Source organism: Equus asinus, chromosome 4 (genome assembly GCF_041296235.1).
Source record: "Equus asinus isolate D_3611 breed Donkey chromosome 4, EquAss-T2T_v2, whole genome shotgun sequence".
Classification (NCBI taxonomy): domain Eukaryota; kingdom Metazoa; phylum Chordata; class Mammalia; order Perissodactyla; family Equidae; genus Equus; species Equus asinus.
The window spans coordinates 23621863-23648901 of NC_091793.1; the positions used below are offsets into that span (position 1 = coordinate 23621863).

The 27039-nt window shown below is 62.5% G+C and overlaps 2 long non-coding RNA genes across 3 annotated transcripts in view; one reads left to right on the plus strand and one right to left on the minus strand.

Moving 5' to 3' along the window:
- The window catches only part of LOC106837590 (uncharacterized), a 47177-nt gene that overhangs the window by 18588 nt on the left and 1550 nt on the right, over positions 1-27039 (plus strand). Inside the window, exon 3 of one of the 2 annotated variants that reach the window (XR_001399670.3) lies at positions 15826-17765. The exons of the other annotated variant lie outside the window; for it this stretch is intronic. This is a non-coding gene — a long non-coding RNA (uncharacterized lncRNA). Of the gene's footprint in view, positions 1-15825; positions 17766-27039 lie in introns of those variants that run through there. 2 annotated transcript variants of the gene reach the window in all.
- Positions 20821-25721, minus strand: LOC106837588 (uncharacterized). The gene is made up of 3 exons (XR_011503038.1): positions 25220-25721; positions 23409-23491; positions 20821-22729 (listed from the first exon to the last, which is right to left on the minus strand). It is a non-coding gene; the product is annotated as an uncharacterized lncRNA (long non-coding RNA).

Genomic DNA, 27039 nt, shown 5'->3' on the forward strand with positions numbered 1-27039 from the left:
TGTGTTGTGCACTTGTGTACACACAGGTGCACACACATGCAACACACACATGCACCACACACACGCATGCAACACACACGTGCATGCACACTCAAGCACAGAGAAGCACACACTCTACATCCTGATCCAAAAGCTTCCCTCTGAGCATTGGTCAGTTTTCTAGCTTACAGGTGTCCGTCTGTCCATCTCTCTGCCAAGGCCATGGGTTGGACACCTGCTGGGGCACCTGTTCTGGGGCCTCCCCTCAGCCTGAGGCTGCCCGCAAGATGGGGCAGGAGTCCTGGAGGGGGTCCGGGGAGGGTGGGGCCCACCCAGGGGACACCCCCTGAGGCACGTTCCCTGCTGCCAGTGGACTCTCTGTGGCCCCTGCTTCTAGCCACACCCACGGGGTCCCAGCCACCCAAGCCTCCTGGTATCCCCGCCACCTCAGGCTTTGGGGGAAAGGGTGTCATTCCTGAGGACCAGCTTCCCCACCCCCTCCCCCAGGAAGCCTGCCCTGATGCCCGGGAGGATGGTAATTAGCATGAGGCAGGCTGATTAGCTCAGAAATTAAGCCTTTGTTTCCCCGCTCCGCAGTTTCCCTAATTGAGCAGATGCAGAGCGCGGGCAGGGGAGGGGCTGCGGCTGGTCACGGGGCTGGATGGGGGCGCACGGGGCTCTGCACTCACCGCAGGGGGGCAGGGGCAGGTGGGCATGGACGTGAGGGGGGGTGTTGGTCCGGGGCCAGGGGGAGGGATGCGGGGGGGTGCCCCTGGGGGCGGGTCCTGGGCTGCAGCCCCCTGGGGTTGTGCTTGCATGGCTCTGGGAGGGCAGCACACCTGGGACCCCACCCAATGCTTGTCTGCCTTCATTCATTCCTTCAGGTCTTGACATCCAGTCACCAAAAATAACTGCTGTCATTTATTGAGCACCTACTGTGTGCAGCCCCTGGGCTGGATGCCGTTTGTGTGTTGCCTTGTTCAGTCCTCAGATGACAGTGCAGGTATGGGACCCCTCATTTCCTTGGGGAGGAATCTGAGGTTCAGAGAGGTGAGGTGACTTGTCCAAGGTCACACAGTTTGGAGTGGCCAGGGCAGGGTTCAGACCCCGGCGGTCTCACATGGCCCTGTCCTGGGCTGCACAATCCTGTGGTCAGATGGTGGCTGGGGAGGCCTTTGTCCTTCTTATTGGTTCCCTGGGGACCAGTACATCCTCCTCCTTGGGGTCCTGGGAGGAGCAGGAACAACAGGTGTAATAATGACAGCAGTGGTGACTTATTTAGTGCCTGCCGTGTGCCAGGCCGGTGACAGATGCTTCATCTGTTCTCTTATTTCGTGTTCACAACAGTCCCTCGGGCCATGGGGGGGCACCCTCATCCGAATTTCCCATTCGCAGAAGCTGAGGTCTGGGGTCCACGGTTAGTAAGTAGGGGACCCGATTCAGCCCGGGGCTGGGTGGCTCCAGGCCCTTGCTCATTCATCACCACTCCCTGCGGTCGGTGACACCTGTGAGGTGCCTGGCACAGAGCAGGTGGTCAACAAAGGTGAGTGCCACGCCCCCTCCCTGGAGACCGTGTGTCTCTGGGGCTCAGCCGGGCATCCAGGGGGACGGCCCTCCTCATAACAACCTTTGGGGTGGGGATTGCTTGTATTTCCACTCTACAGATGGGGAAGTTGAGGCTCGCAGAGGTGAAGTGACTTGGCCAGGATCTCACAGCTTGGGAGGTGTGGGGGCGGGGATTTGAACCCAGGTGGTCTGGCTCCTCAAGCTGCCGTGTGGCAGGCCAGCATCCACTCCCAGCCATGCCTGGTCCCCAGGGGCCATCCTCCTGGCCTGGTCCTCGGCCCCTGCTCGTGGGGCGGTGCCTCCACTTCCCTGGCTCCTCTGAACAGCCCTGAGCAGGGATGCCCACGTCTCCGTCCTCGGCTGTGCCCCACCTCTGGCTGTTGGGCATTGGGTGTGGCCACCTGCTGACTGGACACGTGTTTAGGGGTGTCCCTCTGGCCCCTAAAACTCAACTTGTCTGATATATATGGGACTCTTCTCTCTCCTGCATCCTGGCACGTTTACTCCTCTGAAGCTCCCTGTTCCGGGGTGGGTACCACCATCCCGCAGATACCCCCCTGGACCCTGGGACTCCTCCCTGAACTGCCCCCTTGGCTTCCCGTCCTCATCCCGTAGGCCACCAAGACCTGCTCTCAAGTCCTCCCATCGCCTGACCACCCTGCTGCCCTCACTCACATCGAGGCAGCCTCAGGGGCCCGGACCACCGCTGCAGCCTCTGCCAGGGCCGCCTGCCTCTGCTCGCGCCCCTCTCTCCGATGCATTCTGCACCCTGCTGTCAGCTTGCACTCCCCTGCCTGGCACTGGCTCCCTGAGGTCCTCAAGCTGAGATCCAGAATCATTACCGTGGCTTCAGACCTGCGAGGACTTGGCTGAGCCTCAGGGCTCCTCCTGGGGGCTCTGTCTCCCTCCCTCATGCCCCAATCCAGTCCTCCTGGCCTTGGTCCAGTTCCTCAAAAATGCCACCCTCTGGGTACCAGTTCCATCGCCAGGATCACCCTCAGCAAAGCCTTCTCTGACCCCAGGGTAGATGAGGCCCCTCAGGTGTCCCTGCGCTGGGGACGTCCCTCTAATTCTCCTAAGAGCCCTTTGAGGGGAGCGGAGGTGCCCATTTTGCAGGTGGGGAAGCTGAGACTCAGAAAGTGAAGCTGGGTCTGAACCCAAGCCTCTCTCGCTGTGGAGCCTGTGTTCTTCTCGCTGTGTGCGGGTGTGCGCATGTATGCGGGCACGTGTGCGCACACCGCAGGCACTGCTGTCTGTCTGCAGTCTGTGCCAGGTGTGTTTGGGCTGGGACGAGCCGCCCCGCTCCGGAGAGCAGGTCCCCGGTGGTCCCTGGGAGCCAGCCTGCCTCTTCCTGTGCGGGTGGTGATGCTACGTGTGAGCGTGGGGCGGGGGCGTCAGTCCCTCGCTAGCCCCGGGACCACAGCCTCCCAGCACCTCCCGCTTTTCTCCCCTTCCCTTCAAAACAAACACCCGCGAGCCCAAACCGCCCATCCAGCCAAGGCGCAGATAGAGCCCGGGTAGGAATTAATTAGTCCTGTTGCCAGGGCAACCGGGACCGGGCTCCAGCCTCCCCTCTCGGCCCGCCCCCCTGTCAGGCCCCGCCCCGCCGCTCACGGCCCCGCCCCCCACGGCCCTGGCCCCGCCCTCTTCCCCTGCAGCAACCTCGGGTGCCCTTGGGGACCCTCCCCAAATCAGGGAGGTGGGTGGGGATGTCCGAGAGCTGGGTTCGAGTCCCCGTGGGCCGTTCTTGGCTTGGTGGGAGCTCGGGCAAGGCCCTGAGCCTCTGGGAGCCAGCCTTGTGCAGTAGGAGGAATTGCTTCACGCCTGGACACGCCTGGGGAGGGCGGTGGAGGGGGCGACTTCAGACTGGTGCCAGAGGAGGAATGGAAGTGGCCTACACTTGAGATGCCGCTGAGACTAGCGCCGGCCTGCAGGGCCCAGAGGCTGCAGGGCCGCAGAGGCAGGCATGCAGCGATGGGAGCCGTCAGCGGCCGCCAGCCTCCCGGCTTGACGGCAGTTACAGTGCTGCCTTCCCCCGCCACAGGCCCTGCACTCGTTCCCCCTCCTCCCTCTCGACCTTGCTCCTCTCATCCTCTGAGCCTACGCCCCTCCCAGGCCTCATCTGGACACCAGTAACCAGGGCTGTGTTCTCCATCCTGGTCCTTTGGTCTGCCCACCAACCCACCAGACTCTCTTTCTTCCTGGGCGGCCCTAGGCAAATTGCTTAGCATCTCTGTGCTTCCAATTCCTTGTCTGAAAAATGGTCAGCACAGCCCCTACCTGGCGAGCTGTGGAGAGCTTCCAGCACAGGGTCTCGTCCGTGGTAACCCCTCGGTCGCTTCTTGTGCCCCTGCTGGATGCAGGCCAGGGGGTGCCCTGTGTGAGGGGCTCTGGGGAAGACAGGGGACAGAAGCCCCACCTTCTCTTGGGGAAGTTGAGGCTCATACACATGGCCACATTGCTGGGTTTGAGGCCCTCCAGCGCCACCGTCTTCTCTCCAAGACCAGCTCGCTGTGTCAGAGTCAGCTGTGTTGCATGGCAGATGGGGAAATCAAGGCCTGGAGGGGATGGCTGGTGGTGGGGGGGGGGCCTGACCGCTGCAGCGGGTCTGGCGCCGTGTCTGGGTCTTGCTGGCTGGTGCTGGCTGGGGGGTAGTTTCCTCTTCTGTGAGATGGGGCATCATGGGTGTGGGTGGTGTAACCCCGCGTGAAGCGCCTGTGTATGCTTGGTGCCGCAGGAGGGGCTGGTGTGGGCCCGGGAGGTGCCATTTCTGGCTGGGGCTGTTCCTGGAGGGGGACCCCAGATGGGGGATATAGAGGGGACCCGAGGGGAATGGGCCTGTTCTAACCACTGTCCCCAGCTTTTGGAGCCCCTTGCTGGGCTCTGCTGGGGTGTGGCACATAGGCGTGCCACCCAGGCTTGGGATACCCATCGCCCGGCCGGGACGAGGCCCAGGGCAGGCCCTGTCTTCTGCTCAGTCCCCTCCTGATCCCGGCGGGACCCGCGGGGCCTGTGGAAGCTAGACACCATCTCTCCTGCCACCTGGCTTGTGGGCCATTTGCTCTTCCCCGTGCCGAGGAGGTGTTCTCAAGAGAGAAAAGGGCCAGGCCTGGTGACTGGACTCTCCTTGCCTCCACAGCACCCCCCTCAGGGACTGTGGGCAGGTGGCTGCCCCTCCGTGAGCCTCAGTTTCCTCGTCTGTCAGCTGGGCCTAATGACTCGTTCAGTGAGATCACCAGGTGGGAAAGCTTTTGAGAAGCGGGAACTAGGGATGGCAAACTCAGAGGCCCACAGGGGCCAGGTCGCTCAAAGGGGTGCATCTGGTCTGAGTAAGGCAATAGGGTATGGTGGGGCCTGCAGTAAACGCCAGCGCTCAGGCCCTGCCTCATGGCATCAAGCTGGGATTTGTGTCAACACTGAGCCAGCCAAGAGAACTGATCCACGGCTGCACTGAGCTGCCAGCTTGCCCCAGAAGGCAAGCTCTACAAATGGATTAACTGGTAGGGGGGGTGGGAGGGGTGGTATTTAACTCTACTTTACATAATAACAAAGCCTAACATTTATTGAGCGCTTGCTCTGTGCCAGGAGCAAACTAAGCACTTTACTCGGATTATCTTGTTTGATCCTCACACCAACCCCACGGCTGTAATTCCTACTTTGTAGGTGATGCATTTAAACCAGAGAGGGTAAGTCAGAGCCCAAGGTCACACAGCACTGGGGGAGGGAGCAGGGGTCGCTCCCTGCTTCTGATTCCTTATCTGGGGGCTTTTCCCTCCAGCCTCTTTGGGGCAGGGTGAAGGGAAGGAAGGGCAGACCCTCTTGGCTGAAAAACAACAAAATCTGCAGCTTTTTGTTTCTGTCACAGAGGAGGCTGGGGGAGGGAGGAGATACAAAAATTAAACAAACGAAGGGTGTTGTGGGGCTGAGGAGCAATAACGTTTTTTACGAGCTTGTTGACATTCGTGATGTTAAGCAAGCAGAAGTTTCTGCCCTTCCTTTGCACACGTTGAAAGGAGGGCTGTGGGGGCCCCGCCCCTCCCCGGGCAGCAGCCCCTCGCTCCCACATATGGGTTTGTTTGCCGTGTGTCCTGACGGCCCCCGTGTGCATGGCACCAGCCTCTTGCGGCTGTGGCTGTCCTTGCTGAGTCTGGGAGCGGCTGACCTGGGTGCCATCAGAGCAGCTTGGCCCTTAGCCTCAGAAGGGGCACGAGGCCCAAAGGCTACCAGCTTTGCTGCCTGAAGGCTGTGGGGCCTGAGGCATGTTGCCTCAGCTCTCCGGGCCTCAATTTCCTCTTCTGTAAAATGGGGACACTAGTGTTCGTACCTCACAGGGCTGTCTCCCCCTCGTGACGCTGCTCATCTGACGTGACGTTGGCTTGTGGGGGTGGCGTGCCCTCTTTGCTAGCTGGCCTGGCTCTTTGGGTCCTTTGTGTCCCATGGCCTAAGGGCTGGGTGACCTCTCTTCCAGGAGCCCGTCCTGGGCCCCCCACCCAGCCCCGCGGCTCCCCACGTCCCGCTTGCGATTGCTGGCCTCCTGCCCTCCTCCCTCGGCCGCGCGGGCTTCCTCGGGGGGCCGTGCCCATCTGTCCTCATCACTGCGGCTGCACCTGCCCCAGGGCTCCAGCGATGGTGTTAACGGAAGGAGATGCGAACTTCATCTCCTTTGGAATTAAAAGTCCCTTCCAGGTGTGTGAGAGTTAAGGTCTCAGTGCCGTTCTTTGAGTTGCGCCTTTTGATCCTCCTGCAAAGAAGGCAGGTGAGGACTGTGATCTGTGGTTACGGGGGAAACAGAGGCCTGGGCGGAAGCAGGCGTCTGAACCCAGCGCTCGCTCACTCACTCACTCCTTTGTTTGATCCAGGGTAGTTTTGGGCTCCGGCTCCGGGCTGGGTGCTGGGGATCTGGGAGGAGTGGGGTGGGCTCCTGCCCCAGGGCGGAGGGGCTGCGCTGGGTGGGCTGGCACAGCGAGGGTCAGGAGTCACCGCCCCTAGGCAGGCCTCGGTCTCCCATCTGTCTAATGTCTTGTACCCTCTGCTGGTTCTGATGGGCTGAGATTCTGGGCCATTTGGGGGGATTTGTCACCAGGCGCCTGCTAAGAGGCCCTGAGACCTCGGGCCTGCCCTTGTCCTAGCCCTGTCCACGCAGCGCTGGCCCATCAGGAGGCTGAGGGGCTCCCTGGGCACAGGGCCCTCTGGGGCTGGGGGAGGTGGCTGCCCTGCTGTGGTCCCCAGGCCTGCGGCAGTGGGGGTGGCCGTCAGCATACTGCAGAGTCTGCCTCTGGACAGATGGTGAAGTCAGATTGGCCCCAGGGGGGTGGGTTAGAAGTGGGGGGAGAGGGGCCTGAGCATTGGTGGGACGGGGACATATGAGAGGAGGGTCAGCTTCTATGAATGGGGTGGTTCCAGTTGGGGGACACCCTGGGGGGGTTGAGGCTTCAGACCAGGGAGGGTCAACCCCCCGCCTCCCAGCTTTCTGATCTTCTCCCTGCCACCCCTGCTGCCCTTGCCCGTTTCCCAGGGATCTCTGGATGGGCCTGGGCCACGGAGGGCTTGGCCCTAGCGGGGGGTGGGGTGGGGCGGGGCCTTGGGCAGTCTGGGCCCCTCTGCACCTCGGTCCCCTCATCCGTGCCTTGGGGCCAGTGCTAGCTCGTGCCCGCCTCCCCAGGGTTAGTAAGGGTTCCATCAGCTGGTGGCGCAGGCCAGGCTTGTAGGCAGGTGTCTGCAGGCCCTTCATTCTTTCATTCACCGAGAAGCCGGGCGCTGGGGGAGGGAGGAGAGGGGAGAGATGGAGTAGGGGAGGCTGTGGGTTTTATTCCCCCCAACGGGAGTCAGCAGACAGGGAGGCAGGTGATGGCCGCCGCGTAGTTCAGGGCTGCGGCTGGAGGCTGGTGGAGGCGGGGGGAGGGGGCAGATACATGTGGTTGGTGGTCGTTGGTCATTGTTGGCTAATGAGCTTGTTCCCTCTGCCTCCAGGAGCCCGGGGAAGGCAGGGGACGGAAGAAGTGTGTGTATTCAGCAGACAGTTCTGGAGCGTCTGGTGTGGGCCAAGTGTTGTGCAAGGCCCTGGAGTCTGGGGGTGAATGAGTACGGTCTGTGCCGTCAGGGACCCCACAGCCAAGGAGGAAGGTAGGCTAGGGTGACTGATGCCCAGGTGGGCTGGAGGGCTTCCTGTAGGAGGCGGCTTGGCATTCTGCTGAGGAGTAGCATTCGCGAGGTTGGGGGTAGGGCAGGAGGGCATACCAGGTCGTGGGAGTTTCAAGGGAAAAGGCCAAGAGGTGTGAAAAGACCCATGGGTTCAGAGAGGGTGAGAGGGTCGCATGCTCGGGCCTGGGAGTGGGGACGGAGGACCCAGGAGTCTAGGGAGGAGGGAGAAAGCGGGAGCTCCCTCCAGCCCAGGAGGAGGAGTCTGGACTGTGCGTTCTCCCGTTCTCCCGTGGCAGGGGGCTCGCCTGGCGTTTAAACACGAGTGTGGGGGATGGAGGACAGAGCCCAGAGCCGGGAGAGCTGAGGAGCGGGGAGGGGAGTTCTCGGAGGTGCTGCTCTGGGGCCGAGCTGGAGGGATGGGAGGCCGGTGGTGGTAGAGGAGGGGTCGAGGGAGGGGCCCAGGGAAGGGAGGGACGGAGGAGGCCCTGTGCCGGGCGTGCGGTGGGCACGTGTGCATGCGTGTGCAGGCGTGTGCACGTGTGTGCACAGTGGGAGTGGTTTGTTCTGACGGTGTCCTCGTTATAGGAGGGGTGTCGGAGGGCTCCACCCTTCCAGCTGCGTAACTTTGGGTAAGTCCTCTGACCCCGGCCTCCATTTCGTCGTCTGTAAAATGGGGACACTTGTTGGGACCGCCTCTTGTGGGTCCTTGTGAGGAAGAGGTGAGATCACTGGCCTCCAGCCCGGCAGGGAGGTGCTCCGGGTCATTGGCTGTGGTCATTACCACCTCCTGTGACACTCACAGCAGCCTGCAGGGCAGCCGCGCAGCCTCAGGGACACAGGAGCAATCTGCTCAGAGAAGCTGTGCGGCCTGCCTGAGGCCACACAGCTGGGAGGGGTACAGAGCAAGGGTCTCAATCCCAGTCGTGCGCTTTCCTCCGTGCCTGCGGCCTCCCAGGACTCCTGTAAAATGCCCAGATGCTCAGCAAGCACTTGTTCCCCTCCTTCTGCTTTGAAAGCCCCCGGGTCTGGTGCAAGGAGAAGTGCGCAGGAATCCAGTTCAGATCCCTGACTTGGCCCCCACCAGCCGTGAGACCCCAGGTCAGCCGCTTGCCCTTGGAGCCTCGGTCTCCTCATCTGTAAGCAGGGGCCTCATGTGCCCAGATAAGGGGCGCCGGGGCTCCAACTAGGTCAGCTCTGTCAGGCCCCGGCTCGGGCAGGGCTCCCCATAGGGGCTCTGTCCATCTTCCCTCCCTTTCCCTCTTCCTCTACATCTGGCTGACTGCACTGCCGCCCGCCGGCTGAGGCCAGTGTGGGAGCCATGGCACTGGTTGAGGCCCTAATGGTCACATTAATAACGATAAGGAGCTGGGAGGCCATGTTTTCACCAGTGGTAATAATGAGTCCACTCAGCATGTGGGGAGGTGGGGACAGAGGCCAGCTGGGAATTCTATGCCTGGGGGCTGTGTGGCTCTTTTGCTTTTTCCATCCCCACACCCCAGGCATCTCCTCTGTGCCAGGCCTCCTGCTGGCCCTGGGGGCCCAGAGGGCACAGGATGCTGTCTTGGCATCAGGAGGGGGATGGTGACTGTTTGGGGGATGCCACTTGGAGCTGGTGGGCACGGGGCGCTGTGGGGTGGTGAAGCCAGACCTAGGGTTCAAGGCAGGCTTCCTGGAGGAGGTGAAGCCCGAGCTGAGCTGAAGCGTAGCGGTTCACAGTGTTGGTGGTCAGTGGTGGGGAGAGGGAGGGGCTTGTGCTGCTGGGGGGTAGGGAACGTGGGGAGGGCCATGTGGCTGGGGCTGGAGGTGGAGAAGGAGAGGCCCATCTCACGGGAGCTTCGGACGCCAGTAGGAGCTCGGCCTCTGTCCTGGGGCTGCGGGGAGCGGGAGAGGCGGCTCCGAGCTGCCCTCTGGAAGGCTGCTTCTGGCCGCCTGTGGAGGGCCTGCAGGAGAGGGAGGCCGCGGCAGGCAGCCGGGGCGGGGGGGGGGGGGGGGGGGGGGGGGGGGGCGGTGGCGGGGCCTGTCCCGGTGAGATGGGGAGCAGAGGACGGACACAGGAGACGTTTTGAGGACAGCGTGGCAGCCTTGGTGGTTGGTCTCATCACTGTCTTCCGGCGGGAAGGGGAGGAGTTGAGGGTGAAGCTGGCATCCGTGGCCTGAGCAAGCCGGCGCGTGGTGTGACCTTGACCAAGAGGAGATGTGTGGGCACGAGGGGGCTTGGGGGGAAGATGACCTGGACCAGCGGAGCCTGGGGCGTCGAGGGCGTCTGTGGAGGCGTCAGGCCAGCAGGCAAAGGCCAGGATCTGGGCAGCCGCGGGCGGGCAGGAGGCCATCCGGAAGGGGCAGCTGCTGGCAGGTCCAGGACAGAGCCCGGGGAGCAGCAGCATCTGAGGGGCTGGGGCAGGAAGGGGCTGCCTGGAAGGAACTGGACCGTGGCTGTGAGGCCTTGGGCAAGGCTCTTGCCCTCTCTGGCCTCGGTTTCCTCACCTGTTATGTGACAGGGACCAGATGTGCTAAGGGAGCTGCCAGCCCTGACTTTCTCTAAAGTAACCGTGAGGGTCTGAGGGTGCAGGGGGGTCCTGGCACGGTGGCTTTGAAGCCGTGGCTGGAAATGAGCTCGCTGGCGGAGTTGGGTTGGCCAGAATTTGCTGAGCTCCCGTGTTGGGGGGCTGGGACAGAGGGGACCGGGCCGTGGTCCCCACCCTCAGCGATGAGGAAGCCCCTGGAAAGCCAGGAGGGTTCCCTCACTTTGAGCAACCTCATCTGTAAAATTCAGATTTTTCTGTAAAGGAAATTTGAGGCTGGTTATATATTTTACAAAATGATTTCCGGGAGGGTTTCCTTAGAATCCAGTGTCTCCAGCGCTTGTGCCCGGGTCTCCTGCTGCTCCTCGAATTCCTCGCTCATCTGGCCTTTCCTACTCTGTGCCGGGAACCCCGGCCGGGCACACACACGGGCTTGTTGGCTATGGGGGGTCTGCTTGGCAGGGTGCAGCCTCCGGGGATCCCCAGCCCCTCGGGGGGTGGCAGGTCCTCAGAGGCGCGGAGCCCTCACGGGAATCTCAGCTCCGGCATCTGGGGGTCAGCCGCAGCCTGGGCCTCTCCTCTGCCCTCTTGGCTTTGGGGTGCTCTTGGTGGCAGCCGTTAGGGGCTGGCACCCTGCGTGTCCCCGAACCCTGAGTGGGCTCCCTGCCCCTTCCCGCGCCAGCTCCCCCACCCCTTGGGGGTCCCCTGCAGGCCAGAGACCAGTTTTGCCAGCTCAGGGCCTGGTGCGTAGTAGGCCCACAGGCGTGTGGATGATGTGCCACCGCTGATGGGTTGTCTCGTCCACCCCCTTGTGGATGGGGACGCCAGGGCCCAGAGCCGGGAGGGCCTGCCTCAAGTCCTTGCTGCCGCAGAGCTGGGATGACGAGGGAGCCGGCAAGAGGTCGCCCCTCCTGGAGCATCCTGGCAGCCAGGGCTGGGAAGGAGATGGGAGCAGAGCTGGAGGGCCCGACGCTCCAGGGCTGCAACTGGGTGAGTCTCAGGCTCTCCCACTTCTTAGCTGTGTGCCCTCAGGCAACTGGCTGCATCACCCTGGGCCTCGGGTCCTCATCTGTCTCTCAGATGGGTGTGGTAACAGTGTTCACCTCACTGGGCTCTGGAGAGGGGGCGCTGAGTCAGTTCATGTCACACGCTCGTCAGGGTCTGGCATGTCGTGAGCGTTGGCACTCCGTGCTCGGGCGCAGACAGCACGGCTGGGGTCCCACCACTCTGTACCAGTGGTGACCTTCAACGCCACGCTGTCTTTCTGAGCCTCAGCGTCCTCATTTGAGGAGTGGGTCTGACGCCCTGTCCTTTGTCGTCCTGTTAAGGGCGGCTGTGTCTGCACGCGGACGACACATGGCGAGGTCCTCGTTGTGGTCCGCCAGCTTCCCTGTTGGCAATGGCCACAGCCCCGCGGGTTTGCTGTCCTGACCTGACAGAGGTCTTCGTTCTGCCACAGGGCTGCTGCTGATGGTGCGGGGGGGCCGAGCGCAGCCAAGAGCGCACTGCTGGCCGGGCGGCCCCGATGGTGCCGAAGGGACAGCTGCCACGACAGGGTCAGACGAGAGCAGGGAGCCACCGCAGGAGAGGGGGGCGCTGCAGGAGGGGGGTCTCGATGGGGAGCCGGGCAGGCCTCGTGGGGCCTTGACCTTCAGGACGACTTTTGGCTTCAGCCTGGGAGCCATGAAGCTTCTGGAAAGGCTTTGGGAGAGGGGCCCTCCTTGGGTCCACGGTAGACGGCATTTTGAGAGGCTGGCTGCTGAGCACAGGGCGGGAGGAACCAGGGGAGGCCGGGAGACGCTGGCAGGCAGTTGCTGCCGTCCAGTCAGGAGCCATCGGTGGCTTGGACGCACACAGGCGTGTGGCCTGGACAGGCCTCAGGCTGGATTGGAGATGAGGGACGAGGGGGTGGGCGGAGTCAGGTGTGATTCAGAGGACGGGACGGAGGCACAGAGAGGTTTGGTGATGGGCCCACAGTCACACAGCCAGCAGCTCGGGGAGGAAGCCTCAGGCCTGCGTTTGTAGGAGGCGGCGGCTCAACCTGCACAGAGGCGCGTGGGGCGGAGGTGGAAGGCCGGGTAGAGCCATCAGTGGCGTCGCTGGCGGTGGCTTCCTCTGCTTCATCACGGGCTCTGCTCAGCGTGGGCATAATGGAGATTGATGAGGGCGTCTGCCCCGGCACGGGACTCCATTCTGTGTCGCCCGCAGCTCCATGAAGCAGGATCCGCATACCGAGGAGCCGGGGCAAGATGGAGGCCGCGTGTCCCACCTCGGGGTGGCGCGTGTGATGGCGTGTGTGATGGTGAGAAGCTCAGGACCCCAAACGGGAGAGACCCTGTTACAGACAGTGCCAGCATCTCCTGGGGGGTGGCCCGGACCTCACTGGCCTCGGTTTCCGCATCTGTAATGTGGAGGTTTTCTAAGAAGAATGGGGCACTACGCGACTTCTCACAGGCTTGGGGCGTGGTTCGTGCTCAGGCAGTGCTGGGTGCCACTATTATCTTTGTCATTGTCATCGCTGTTGTTGTGTGGCAGCTGAAGTCCACCCTTGCTGGCTGTGGGGCATTGGCTTCTCTGATTTGGGACACGTGGTGGTCTGCCGAGCCAGCTTAACTCAGGGGTGGATGCTGCCCTCGAGATGAGGGGCCGGTGCCAGGACCCGGGACCCACTGGCCGCAAAGCCCAGGCCCAGGCGCGAGTGGAGGCTGGTGGTGGCGGAGGGTCAAGGAAACCGCAGAGAGGAGGGGCAGCTGTCTCATGAGAACAGAGGGTCACGTGAGTCCGGGAGAGACTCGTAAGAGCAGGGAAGAGACAATGGAGTCTGCAGAAGGATGGGACGGGGTCGACTTTGATGGAGCCCAGGGCATGCTTAGAGACTGTCCTTTGCCTGATTTTACCAGGAGGCCCAGAGAGGGTGAGGGCCTGGCTCAAGGTCACACAGCAGCTGGTGCTGGGAGCAGATCTGCTGGCTTGGCGGCCTGGGTACCGCCCCCCCTGTGAAGGAGGGATGTGATCTTTTATCAGGGGCGTTTAATAATGAATGAAGTTGAAGTGTCTTTAATGCAGGCAGCAGGCCCGAAGTAATAAGGGGCCCTGTATTACTTCGGAAGTTAATGAATATGCAGGTGTGTCTGAGTGATTAATGGGGCTCCTGAAGCCTTCGGAGAGGGGTGCGTGCGCTGCTGCTGCTGGGCATATGAATATTACATACATTTTGGAAGTCAGATAAACCAGGGGGCGCTGGGCGTTAACGAACCAGAGGACTCTCGCGGCCACAGAGGGCTGATACGCAAACACTCAGGGGCAGATAGATAGCGTCGTGGCTAAGCGCTCTCATTTCTTGCTGTGTGATCTTGAGCAAGTAACTTCACCTCTCTGAGCCTCAATTTCATCATCTGCAGAATGAGCATAAAAATAGTGCCAAGTTCCTAGAATCCTGAGGATGAAATCTGTGAATAGCCCTTAACACAGGGGCAGGCACAGTGGGAGCCTCCGAAAAAAACTGTCAGAGCCTTTTTAGAAAGGAGAGCGCAGCAGTGGTTGAGGAAGGCCAAGGAAAGTGAGCAGTAACTTTCCCCTTCATTCCCCTTGAATGTGGACAGCACTTGACAGTTGTACAGGCTGGACTCTCATTGGTCTACCCCTTTGCTCCTTGCAGCAGCTGCAAGGGACCCAGGAGATGGGTGTTGGGGACGCTGAGGCTCAGAGAGGGCTGGTCACTGCCCAGGTCACCCAGCCAGCAGGGCAGAGGCAGGCCTGAGCTCAGGTCTACACCGCTTGCCCGTGGATCTCAGAGTGGGTGCAGGTCGGACTCCCCGCCAGCGAGCAGCAGGGTCCCACCGAGGCACTGACGGGAAGGGCCTGCAGCGTGTTCGTTGGGCCTGGGGTTGGGGGATCCCGCATTGCCTCTTAGAGCCTCAGTTTCCCTGCCTGTCGGGTGGGGTCTGTCTGCCCCTCAGCCTGTTTTGAGGCCTTCATGAGAAGATGGGACACTGACCTCTCGCTGGTGCTCAGCCTTTGGGGAGCCCCAGGCTGCAGACATCGCTCCTGTGCGGGAGGTCGCGTGCGCCAGCCAGTCTTGCATGCGGGGCCTGCGGGAGCTGGGCCACATCTCTCGGTCTCTTTCAGCCTCAGTTTCCTCATCTTTCAAGTGGGCATAATAACGTGGCTGTTGTGCTGTAGTGTGCAGGCCTGGTGCACAGCCGGTACTGGGCGGTGAGCTCCCCCGACCCCCAGGGCCCGCCTCTCGGCCCTGCGCAGGGGACCTCTTTCTGTGCTCCCGTGGCGCCTCCTTCATCCTGCAGCCCTTTCACCGACGTTTATGGACTGCCCCTGGGTGCTGTGCTGGGCCCTGGGTTTACAGGGTGAGGGAGACCCTTCTCCCTGTCTCTGTCCCTGTCCTTGATGAGGTCCTGTCCAGGCAGAAGGCAGGTGTCCCGTGGTGCAAGCTGGCTTGGGCACGGGAGCCAGAGGACGGCCGCGCCGGATGTGGGCGGGCCAGGGGAGAGGTGCGGGCTTGTCTGCTGTCTTGCCCGCCAGACCTCCCACCCCAGGCTGCGTCCCTTGGCCGTGAGTCCTCAGCTGCCAGCAGGAGAGCCTCAAAGAAAGGCTGTTGGAGTGAGCGAGGGAGTGAACGAGTGATGGCTGGCATCTAGGCCCCTTCCAGGCCGGGGCCAGAGGCACAGCCGAGCCCCTGCCCTGGCTGTCCCGGGGCCCCCGGGCGAGACTGCCTTGCCTCCTTCTCTCTTCCTCCCAGGTCTCTGGCCTGGGCCCCTGGCCTCCCCACCCGACGGTGGGTCATAGAACTGCAGGTTGTTCGTAGGAACCTGAGCCGTCATGGCCATGGGGTAGCCTGCAGTTGACAGATGAGGAAACTGAGGCCCGAAGGGAGAGGCTGTGGGGCAGGGCTGAGCTGTCTCACATGGGGCCTGCCCAGGTCTTTGCTGTCTTGGATCTGAGGATGCTTTGAACCTTCTGAGGGCTGTGGACCAGAGCTCACCCCACAGGGAGGGGAGATCGTGCTTCTCACCTTCCTCTTCACAGCCTGGGGCTCCTGCTGGGTCCTTGGCCTGGAGAGCCGCCGGCAGCCTGGGCCTGGGCTTGGCTGCCTGGGGAAGTGGAAGTGTCTTTGTCTGGGTTATCGTCATGCCTCACCTCCCTCCAGCTCTGCAGGGACACTGTGTGTACAGCCTGGGGTCCAGCCCGGCTGCTGGGCATCAGGCAAACCGCCCCCTCTCCGAGCCTCAGTCTCCCCATCTGTAGAGTGGGCGCAGTTCCCTCCCAGCTTTGTGTGTCGGGCACTGAGTGCCCAGTGCTTCTGAGCCAGAGTTACCGTTTATGCTCCTCACGTGCTCATCACAAGCAGTTCTCAGAGCCCCCGGGACTGGAGTGTCGTCCCATTGGACAGATGAGGCCACCGAGGCCCCAGGGGCGGCGTGACTTGCCAGGGCCATGCTGCCTGTTGGGGTGGAATTCGGACTCGTGAAGTCTGACGTTCCTGCTCCCCGGCCCCAGCTCCTTCCCAGGGCCCGTGGGGTCCTTGGGGCAGGCGGACTCCTTGCCCCGCAGCTCCTGTCGCCACGGGAGCAGCTCCACTAACTCTTTGCTTCTCTTACAGAGCAGAGACGACTGGCCGCCCTGAGCGCTATTCAATTCAACAGACATTTACTGAGTGCCTACTATGCGCCAGGCCTAGGCTGGGCACTGGGGTGGGAGCAGAGAGGAAGAGGGGGGTCCCGTCCGCAGGAGCTCAGGGCTGGGGTGCAGAGAAGACAAGCAGGGGCTGACAACAGCTCAGAGTCAGGAGAAAAGCCGCCTGCAGGGCTGGAAGCGGCAGAGAGCCTGGGTTCCAGTGCATCCCCGGAGAGCTGCTGTCCCGCGTCTGTGCCTCAGTTTCCTCATCTGTAAAATGGGGCGAGGTGAAGTGGGGTGAGACAACCTCTAGGCTCCTTCCAGGATTCCATGGGGATAGAATTGGGATAGGATGGGGGCAGAGCAGGGGGTATGAGGTCTGGGCTGCAGGGGGTGGGGAAGGTGGGAATGGCACCCCAGCTCAGGAACAGCATAAGCAAAGGCCCAGAGGACATGCAGATGGGCGTCCCCACAGCTCCATAGGTCGTGAAGGGATGTCGTGGGGTATGAGCTTAGAAAGGGAGAGGGCCCAAGGGCTAATGTCAGGCTGCGAGCTCTATTCTGCAGGTGTGGAGGGTGGAGAGTCAGGAACAGATGGCCCAGCTTGGTCCTGCCCCCTTCTCCTCCCTCTCTCCCTGGGGTGCGCTCCAGGATCACGTTCCCGTAGAACCTCGGGGCCCTGGTGATGCCTGCACGTGCTCGGACCTTCACACACCTGTCCCCATGGCAACGCCATAAAGTGGGCATTCAGGGGCCCGCTTCACAGGTGAGGACATCGAGGCCCAAGGTCATGATCTGGCCCCCATCCCCTCCTTCTCCCACCAGCTCTCACTGAGCGGGGTGTCTGTCCTGTGAGGCATCTCCCATCCCAGGAACCCCCAGCTCTGAGGACTGCCTGCCGGGGGCGACATGGTGGGGTTGGAGGTGAGGGCAGGAAGCCCCGCAGGTGTTGTTAGCAGGGTGGGCTTTCTCCGAGACCCGAGTTTCTGCCCCACGGCCGCCCTATGAGACGGGGTAAAGCGGCGCCCTTCCCACTTTACAGATGAGCAGACTGAGGCCCTGGAGCCGTGTGGCTGGTCCAGGGTCGAGAAGTGACGCCCTGGACCGGGAGCCCCATCTCCTCATCATCCGGCTGAGGCTGGAGGGGGGTTCTGGCCCCTGAGATCTGTGCAGAAGCTGACCCCACAGCCCTCCCCAGGGACTGGAAAAGATGACGTTGGAATCTCAGGCCTGGGTTCAAATCCTGGTTTTGTCTTGCACAAACGGTGTGATCTGGAGCAAGTCGTTAACCACTCTGAGCCTCGGTTTCCTCATCTATAAAAGGGAGAGAGCAGGCCTCTTCCGCTCAGGCGTTACAGGTACTCAATGAGCATCTGGGTGCCTGGTGTGGGCTCTCGAGGAGGGTTTGGGCCCTTCCTCGGAGACCTCAGTCCGGGAGCAAAAGCAGCAGGTGTGACTCTGGCTGTGGTGGAAGGAGCCCAGGGGACTGTGGGAACCCACAGGAGGGACCCCAGCCAGACCGTTTTAACTGGTAGGGGGAGGCAGGAGGGTAGGAGAGGCTAGCAGGAACCAGCTCCACAGGACCCCCTGGGCCGGGCTTCAGATGTCTGTTGTTGGAATTTTCCCAGAACAGTAGGGAGCCAATGAGGGCCTCTGAGCAGGGGAGTGTCCCGCTCAGATGTACGTTTTAGAAGCTCATCCTCTGCTGGGTGGAGGATGTACTGAAGGGGCTGAGACTGGAGGCAGAGAGACCAGTGAGGATGCTGATGGAGAAACTCGCTTTGGACGAGGAGGCGGGGAAGGAGAGCAGGAGCCGTGGGCGGGTGCGCACGAGGCCTTCCAGGTGTGGAGGAGCTGGGCAGCTGTGGATGCCTCTCGCGGGCTCAGGGAACAGGGAGAGAAGCGGAGGTGGGGGGTAGGCGGGCGGGGGGAGGGTGAGTCCAGTGGTGGATGTGGAGTTTCAGGTGCCAGGGAGGGGTCCAGGAGGCAGCTGGGACACCGTGGTTTGGGCACCAGGCTGCTAACAAGCCTGGGGAAGGGCTAAGATGTTGGGGGGCTGGGGAGCCGGTTTGGGAAGAACAGAGGGCCGGGACCAGGCCCTTGGGGAAGCCCGAGCGGGAGCGGCCTGGGGGACAGGAGGGAAACCGAGGTGCAGGGACTTATGTCTGCTTCCCGGGAGGTGACAGAAGTCACACATGCCAGGCCGTTTGCCCAGTGCCAGGCGCCCAGGAGGGCCCAGGAGGGCCCGTCCCACCTGTCTCTCGCGGGAAGCAGAGCATTGCTGTCCTCATCAGGAGGAAGGTGCTTGGGAAGGGGGGAGGGGGAGAAACATTTGCATGCATAACAAGGCCGAAGTGAGGGAGAGAGAAAGAGGGAGCAGGAGATGAAAAGAAATTACCATACGCCAGGATCTTGTTATTCAACCCAATTTTCAAAGGACCACAGCTGTCGCACTGAGATAATCCGTTAATTATAACAGCCATTGTGCTTTGGCAATGGGAGAGAAACCGAGGCTGGGAACAGGCTGAAGGCGGGGGTGGGAGCAGACCTTTTAGGGGGCTGGACCTATGAGAGGGGGCAGGGCCAGGGCCAGGGCCAGGCAGGGAGGGGTGTGTTGCCCCTCGAGATGGAAAGGAAGACCCCGTCGGGGGCCAGGCCTCATGCCTTCCTCGCTGGGGCTGCTACGGCAGTGGGCATGAGGACGTGCTGTGCCCAGGCCCGCCTCGCCCGTGAGCTGGGCCTGATAACCAGCTGGCAGCAGCTCGCTTTATTGAGCACCTCCTGTGTGCCAGGCCCTGCTTTGTGGCTGTTCACGGTGCCCCCTCTGAGGGCGTGCCATTTCACAGAAGAGGAGACTGAGGCCCAGAGGGAAGCGGCAGCCTGCCAGGGCCCCACTGTCAGAGAGCGGCAGAGCCGGGGTTTGAGCGGAAGGTGGCCCGCTCCTCCGGGAGAGTGTGAGGAAGGGCTGGTCTCTGGGGTTGGCCACACCGACCTGATGGCCACGCGTCCCAGGCCGCGGTTTCTGTGCAGCGGGCAGTCCTGGGGTGGTCCTCCCCCGGGTGTTTCCGGGGCTCCCGCAGCGCAGACAGAGCCTCCTTGTTCTCTGATGCCGCAGCTGCAGGCCCCCGCGGGCCCCAGCACCTGCTGTAGAGGAGCCAGTCCCAGGGCCGGGAGGGGGACCCCGTGCGACGGCTCGGTTCGGGGCTGCTGCTCTGGGAGGGCTCCTCAGCAGGGCCCTGGCTGCTGGGGCCTGGGTGAGGCGGGGGAGGGCAGGCAGGAGTCCCAGGTGAGCAGAGCACAGGGAACCTGCAGTCTGTGGGGGGGGGTTGGTGGGGCGAGGGGCCATCCCAGAGCCCTGGATCCCCAGAGCCCTCGGGGGCCTAAGAGCTCTCCCCGGGGCGTGGCCTTAGCAGCCGAGGCCTCAGGCCTCCTGGCGTCCACCGTGCCTTGCCTGGGATCTCAGCGCAGGCTGCCTGGCAGAGTTGTGTTTGGGAGGAGGCGACCCTCCAACCCCCACAGGAGACCCAGATGTGACCCAGCAGCCCAGGTAGTGCCGTTGGAGAGCCGGGGCCCCACGGGACAAGCGGGTTGAGGGGGTCGTAGGGGTGCTCCCCTGGTTTGGGGTGCCCCCCCCAAGTGGGCCTGCTCAGAGCCCAGGATGGGTTGTGGGCCGGTCAGGGCCGCTTAAAGTCCTGTAGATTGGTGGCCCAGAGAGACCGAGACCCAGTAGAGTTTTAGGACCAAGGAGTTATAGATGCGTATGAAACTCTTGAGCCCCAGACTCATGATCAGAGAACCCCCCAAATGACAGACCCATGCTGTTAGAGTGTCCTTGAGCTGAAAAACCCTGGGGCCGCAGGACCAGGCAGGACCGGGGTCAGACGGAGGTAGGGTCTGTGGCACCTGTGGGTCCTAGACCCGGGGGCTCATGGGATCCGTCACCCAGGCTGGGGTTCCAGTTGTCCCCACTCTGGCGTTCCCTCTGCCGCCGCCTTGCACACTCCAGTGCTCAGGGCTCAGAAGGCAACCCCAGCCAGAGAGGTCCCCCGGGCCCGGGCCCCCTGCTCTGACCCTGCAGGGCTGCAGACCTGGGCAGCCGGGGGTTCCAGGTTCTCCAGAGGATTCCAGAGATGAGGTTTCTGAAAATAAACTTTCCCAAATTTTCAATATTGGCAACTAATTGAAAAAATTTTATTAAACTGCTGTCCAGATGAAACAGGACCCCACAGCATCTCTTGACCCAGAGCCTGGTGCTGTGGCGGGTCAAAGCCACTGTGAGCAGTCGCGAGACCTCAGTTTCCTCCTCTGTAAAGTGGGAATGATCATAGGATGGCTCGAGAGGTCGTGCCGAGGAGTAGACGAGTTATCAGGAAGGGCGCTCAGGCCCGGGCTGTAAGCTCCACGACTCTGTCGTCGTCTCGCCCAGGCCGCCCATCCCAGTGGGCCGCACTCTCCCGGCGGGCCCCTGATGCGCTGCCCCGCCTTGGGACAGCCCCGAGGATGTTGGAAGGCAGGGAAGCGGTCACCCCCTGGGGCCCTGGAGGAGGCAGAGCCGGGAGGGCAGGCCTAGCCGGCGCCTGGTACATAGTAGGTGCTCCATAAATGTTTATTGAATGAATGAATGGAGGCCATGCAGGCAGAGGCGGCCGCACGTGCGCAGGCACTGGTGCAAGAGCGGGTCCAGTGGAGACTGGTGAGTAGTGCCCGGGGCTGCAGGTGAGCGGGGCCTGGGGTTTGCTGGAGCCAAGGCCAAGAGGCCAGTAGGGGCCAGGTGGGAGGGTCAGGGGTCAGGTGGGAGGTCAGGGGCGAGGTGGGGGGTCAGGGGCCAGGTCGGGGAGGCAGGGGACAGGAGTCAGGTGGGGGATCAGGGGTCAGGTGGGGAGGCAGGGGACAGGAGTCAGGTGGGAGATCAGGGGTCAGGTGGGGAGGCAGGGGACAGGTTGGAGGTCAGGGGCCACATGGAGGGTGAGGGGCCAGGTAGGGAGACAGGGGACAAGAGTCAGGTGGGAGGTCAGGGATCAAGTGGGAGTTAGGAGTCAGATGAGGCAGGGACAAGGTGGGGGCTCAGGGGTCAGGTCAGGGGTCAGGGGTCAGGTGGGTAGGGCATGACTCACCTGGGGGAGGCAGTCCCCTGAAGAGCCTGGAGGATTCTGGGAAAGTCAGAGATGACCCCTGGGGTGGGACTAGGAGATGGACTCTGAATACGGGTCATCCTTGGCTGTGGACAGGAGGGTCACATGCTCCCCCAGGGCCTGGCGGGGGGTGGGGTGGGTCCTGGGCTCCGGGGGCTGGGGAGGGTTGCGTGGGGAGTGGGCTGTGTGAGCTGGGCCATCTGTGAAGAGCTGCCTCCAGAACCAGGGTCAGGGCCCCTCCTGTCAGCTTGCTGGGTGGTTGGTCTGGCAAGGCCAAGGCCTCTTGGTAAAACCCTTCCATCCTCCTGGACCTCCTTCCACCCAGGTGTGGACAGGGCACAGGCGCCCCTGACAGATGCGACACCTGGGAGTCAGGGAGGCCTGAGGACCGGTGGAGTCTGTGGGGGATGACACAGGGGCAGTTCACAGGGGGCTTTGGGGTGGCCCAGGAAACCAGAGACACGTGTGCACAGCTGTTCTCCCCCGAACAGATGAGGAAACTGAGGCCCAGAGGGGAAGGCGCTGACCTGCCCAAGGTCATAGGGGAGCCAGCCATCACCATGTCATGACAGCCTGTGACACTGCAGACTGGCCGAGCCCCTTCTCTGGCTGAGGTTGCTGGGCTTGAAGATGAGTGCCCAGTACACTGAGGCCTCGCAAACCCAGCTGAGCCCCTTAACTGTCAGCCATTGCTGCTGACGTGGTGGTCTTGTTAGGCTCTTTGAGGTAAGTTGGAAGTTCCATGAAGGCAGGGCGGACCTGTCTGCGACAGTGCTGGGCACAGGGTAGGTGTGCAGTAAATACGTGCGGGTGTGTAAGGCACGTGGCTGAGTGTGCAGCTGGTTGCAGCTGCGGGCCTGGTCCCTGTTTCCCCTTGACACAGATATGCTGCTTGCCCATCGCAGTTGGCACAGAGCCGGGAGCAGGTCCCGAGGTATCAAGGGGCAGAAGCCAGCTCCCCCGAGATGTGGAGCAGCTGGCGCAAGGGCTGAGACTAACAAGACGTGACTGAATGGGGGTGGATGGAAACCCAGCACCTTGGGTGAAATGCAGACGGATACTGCCCAGGGCCGCCCGCGGACGTTCTGAGGGCATCGGGGGTGCCTGGCTGGATGTATGAGAGGCCCTGGGGTTTGGTTGACATCTAGGACAAGCTGAGGACACAGGCTGGCACACGCTCACCCTGCTCTGCAGGAACGTGGTGCCAAACCAGCGGAGGCGGAGGCCCCGGGTGCCAGTCACTGCTCAGACCACGTTGGCACTGATGCTCTGCTCCAGGTGACGCATTTTGGGAGGGACCTTGACAGCATCACGACCCGGGGCAGCTGGCCTGGAGGGTGGGGGACCTGACACCGCGTGGGAAGAGCGGGAGAGGATGTGAGGCTGCTGAGCCTGGATAAGCGGATTGCAGGGGAGCAGGAGAACAGATGAGCCCATATCGGAGAGGCCTTTGAGGGGGGCTACTGGCCTTGTTCTCAGGGGCTCCAGACGGCGCTGGGACCAGTGAACAGAGGTACAAGGAGCCAGGTTTGGCTTTGTGAGAAAAGAAATTTCTAACAATCAGAGCTGCTCAAGAAGGGACTAAGTAGCCTCAGACGGGTGCTGAGATCTCTGTCACGGGTGATATGCAAGTTGGGAGAAGCCACCTCTGCAGGATTGCGGAAAGTCTGGTAGTTCTAAGAGCTCAGGCTGGCCCAGGTACCTGGCTGTGTGGTTTTTGGCAAATCACTGCACGTCTCTGAACCTCAGTTTCCTCATCTGGAAAATGGGAAGCACAGGGGGAGTCATAGGCTGAAAGGAAGGCTCAGACATTTCCTGTGCACCGTGAGCACCCCATGAGCAGGGCCCCTCCCTCTGACAGTTCACATCCTGCCTCACTGGGCTCAGGGACTCCAGATCTCCCTCCGTCCCCCATCCCTGGCCCTGAGCTTTCATTCCACACGGCGCGTTCTGATGCTGCTCCATGCGTCTGCTACATGCCTGACCTCCTCCAGGCGTGGAGGTGACACTTGCCAATGAGATAAAGTCTGCTTTGATTTCATGGTGGGGCGGGGATGATAATAAAGAACTAAATGATGTCTGGTATTGTTGAGTGCTCTGAAGGGACCAAAGCCAGGGTTGAGTGACCAGTGAGTTATCTCAGATTAGGTGTCAGGGAAGGTGGGGCTGGGGGGGAGCAGCTGGGCAGAGACCTGAGTGAAGCCAGTTAGTGGGTTGTGCAGCTAGTGGGAGAAGAGCATTCCAGGCAGAGAACAGCACTTGCAAAGGCCCTGAGGTGGGAGTGTGCTTGGGGGTTTGAGCAGCATAGCTGGTCTGGAATCAGTACTTCCTGAATGATGGCAGAATTGAAGTCTCTCTCAGCTTGTGGACAGTCCACGCTTGCACACTTTCCTGATTGGGGGTGGGGTGGTACTTACACAAGAGGCAGGAAACCCACCAGACTCCATGCATGTCCAGTCCCTGCCATGGGCCCCACTCTTCAGAGGAAGTTGGGGAAGGAGAGAGCCTCAGATTTCTGATCTGTAAAATGAAGTAACAGTGCCAGTCATGCAGGGTTGACAGAGGGTTCAAGGAACAGAAAACGTCAGATGCAAACGAGCCACTGGGTAAGGGATAGCTATGGGCAAGGAGACTGAAGCCCAGAGAGGTTAATGAATGTGCCTGTGTCACACAGCTCAGCATTCAATCCCAGGGCCCTTTGCCTCCAATATCCATGCTCCGTTCTCTCTGCCCTGCAGCTGGGGCTCACTGCACCTGAAATCCAAACCATTCACCGACCAGACAGTAGTTCCGTGTTGAAGGTATAATTACCCATTTTGCAGATGAGGAGCCGAGCCCCAGAGCAGCCTGCCCGAGGAGCCCCAGTGAGCTAGAGGCAGCGACAAGATCCAGTGTTGGCCCCAGGGGGCGGCGGGCTTTGTCACAGAGGGCAGAGTGGCGGTATCCCACCACTGGGGCCCCTGGCCTGGTGCTGTGCTTCCAGCAGAGAGAGGTGAGGTGGCAGCCCGCCCCGTGAGTTTGGGCTGGGCCCTAGGAGTCCTCGGTCCTCCTAACCCTGGGTAATGGCACTGACAAGGACAGTGACAGTGGCACCTCGGGGAGCCTTGGCCAGCCTGGCGCAGGGGGAGCCGTGCCAGCGCTTGTCAGCTGCCGCAAATGAGATTTCCCGCTGAGCCTCACGTCCCCGCTCCTGGGAGGCCAGGACACGACTGCACCTCCCCTACCTGCTCCCCGACCCCACCGATGTCCCCACAACGTCCCTGCTGGGACAGGAGCCCAAGGTTGCACTCGCCGGGCCTCTTGCCCTGGGCAGAGCGTGTCTGTGTCCACCAGGTCCTGGGGTTTCGTGGGAGCCATGGGTGGCACTCACCTTGCCAGGCAGGTGGAGAAAGTGAGATTCAGGGAGGGCCTGCAACCCGCCCGGGGTCTCCAAGCTGGCCAGCCCTGTGTCTTCCCTGCCAATGCCCGCTCCCGTGTTCCCCGCCTCGTCCCCCTCAGCGGGGCGCTCAGGCACAGCTCGCCTGTCCGTCTCTCACCCAGCCGGGAGCTGGAGGCTGAGGAGGGGGCCCTGTCAGGGCAGTCGAGGTTGGCAGATCAGGATTACCCCAGGTCCCAAGCCTGACGCACCACCCCCCGAACACTGCCTTCCCCAGTCCTGGCCTCAGTTTCCCCTCTGAGAAGGGCTGAGCAAGGGCTCCTTGTCCTTCCAGCTCTGAAGCTCTAAGATTCTGAGTCCGTACAGGGGCCCAGAACCTTGTACCTGGAGGAGGAGGGCACAGAAACCAACTGGGTCAACCGGGACTTCTGTGGGGGGAGCGTGCTGAGGCATGGAGAGGGGGTGGCAGTGGCCCAGGGTCACTCAGACATTCTGTGGCTGTGCCGGCTCCGGACTGAGACCCCACCTCGGCTCTGCCCCTCAGATCTGTCAGGTGTTGCTGACTCCCCTCCCTCCTCTCCTTCCAAGCGTGTCCCCACGAGGGGGGACGTCGTGTACATGCAGCCGGCTGGACTGGGGGACCTCCCCAAGCCCCCTTGATAGCACGCTGCCCCCCAACTTTGCTGTGTCCCTTCTCTCTGTGGTGGAAGGAGAGAGGGGCCTTGGACAGGTGCTGGTGCGCATCCTGGGCCTGTCCCCTGCTCTGGCCGGAGGTCACTCATTCGGGCCACACCTGTGTGAGCAGGGGCAGGTACAGTGGGGGTGGGGAGAGGACGGGAGGGTCCCTCAGGCCAGGCCAGCCAGGAGCATACCTCTTTGCTGGACACAGCGCTGCCCGGGCCGCCCCTCCACGGCCACCGTGTAGAAAAGGCCTCTGCCTCCCAGGGCTGCGTCCTGGTCCAGCCCCTTCCCCTCCCCCTGGGCTGGTCACAGGCTGCGTTTGCTGTCATCTCCCTGGCCCCGGGGTGGGTGGGCAGGGCCAGCAGCAGGCGCTGTGTCCCCCCCATCTGTCATCTCGCTGTGCTTCCCGCGATCGGTTCCTCCATCTCAGACGCGCTCTCCCAGTTCTCTTTAGTCCTCTGTCTCTCCCTGCTTGGCCGGCTCCTTACTTCTGCTTTTTCGTCCTTCTCAGTGCTCGCCTCCTCCCTGCGGGCTCCCTCACCTCCTTCTTTTCTCTCCCCACCCCCCCCCCCAGAGGTGTGGGGGTAGGGCCCTACTCCTCCCACTAGTGTGTGTGCTGGGGCATCATTGTCGCGGGAGCAGGGGACAGCCCTGACCCTGGGGACCCTCGGCCCCAGGCCCGAGAGAACTGCAGTGCCCACTCCTGCCCCCCCCCCCGCCCCCACCCCGCTGCCTTGAGTGCGTGCTCAGCGGGCAGGGGGCCAAGTGCTTGGTACCCCTCCCTCGCTGCCTCAGGCCTCGGCGGGGCGTGAGCAGGCAGCCCAGGGAAGGGGCCGGGGGTGGGAGCCTCCTCCCCTCTGTCTGAGTCAGGGGCAAGGCAGCCAGCCCCGGTACTCCTGGAGCAGGAGTGGGAGAGGGCGGGGGCTGGGGCAGCTTGAGGGCTGAGGAGGGCAGAGCTCAGAGAGGCTGGGGTGGGGCGCGGCAGGGCCTCTGCCCACCCTGGACTGTTGGGGAAGGGAAGATGGGGCAGGACTAGCCTGGGCCCCTTCTCCCACTCCCCTCCCTCCCCTCAGCCTTTTTGTATCCCCTCAATGTGGCCTGGGATTTCCTGAGGCTCCAGCCCGGGGCCTCCAGCTGGCTCAGCTGGCCCCACACCTCCGGGCCCGCCCGCGGGGGTGCTGCCCCCACGCTCATCCCTCCCGCCCCTGCACACACCAGCATGCCTGTGTCCACTCTAGAGAGCTCCTGTAGCCAGCTGCGCGGGCACACGTCCTGTGTACACAGGCATATGTGTGCACACACGCCTGCCTGCGCATCTGTCTGCTTGTACACGTGAGCGCTGCCTGCACCGGCGGCGCTCTGAGCCAGCGCGCACCTGCGGGTGCACCTGCATACAAATGCGGTCCCCAGACACTCAGCCCAGGAGCTGCAGATGGAAGGTCCTCTGGCGAGCTTGGCGCCTCAGCCGCCTCCAGGACAAGCTCGCTGCCTGTAGGGGCGGGAACTGAGGCCCCCAGATGGGTGGGACTGGCCCAGGGGCCCCTAGGAGCCCGCAGCCAGCCGGACGGGAGCCCAGGTCCTGGACTCTGGCACTCAGACTGCGTGGCGCAGCCAAGGACAGAAATGCTGTCTGCCACCCAGGCGCCCCTTCCTGCTCGGTGGCCTGGTGCGCCCTCCTACACCCCTGTCCGCCCCCTCAGTCCAAGCTGGCCCCGCAGGGATGGGGAGGTGGGAGGCCATCTCGCCAGGAGGTCCCCATTGTCACAGCCTCTGACGCCGCGTCACCCTTTTATCCGAGGGGTCATCCGGACGGCCTGTTCACCTGCCACCTCAACAAAAACTGCCTGCCTGGACTTCTCTGGGGACTTTTCCCCCTCTCGCTCTCCATTCCTCTGTTCCAGCCCCCTGGGGCTCAGGGCTGTAAATTGGTTTTGCTTTAACAGCAAAGGTTTATGTATTTTTTTCAGAGTGCTCTCTTTCCTGGAGTTCCCCAGGAGGAGGAGCAGGACGC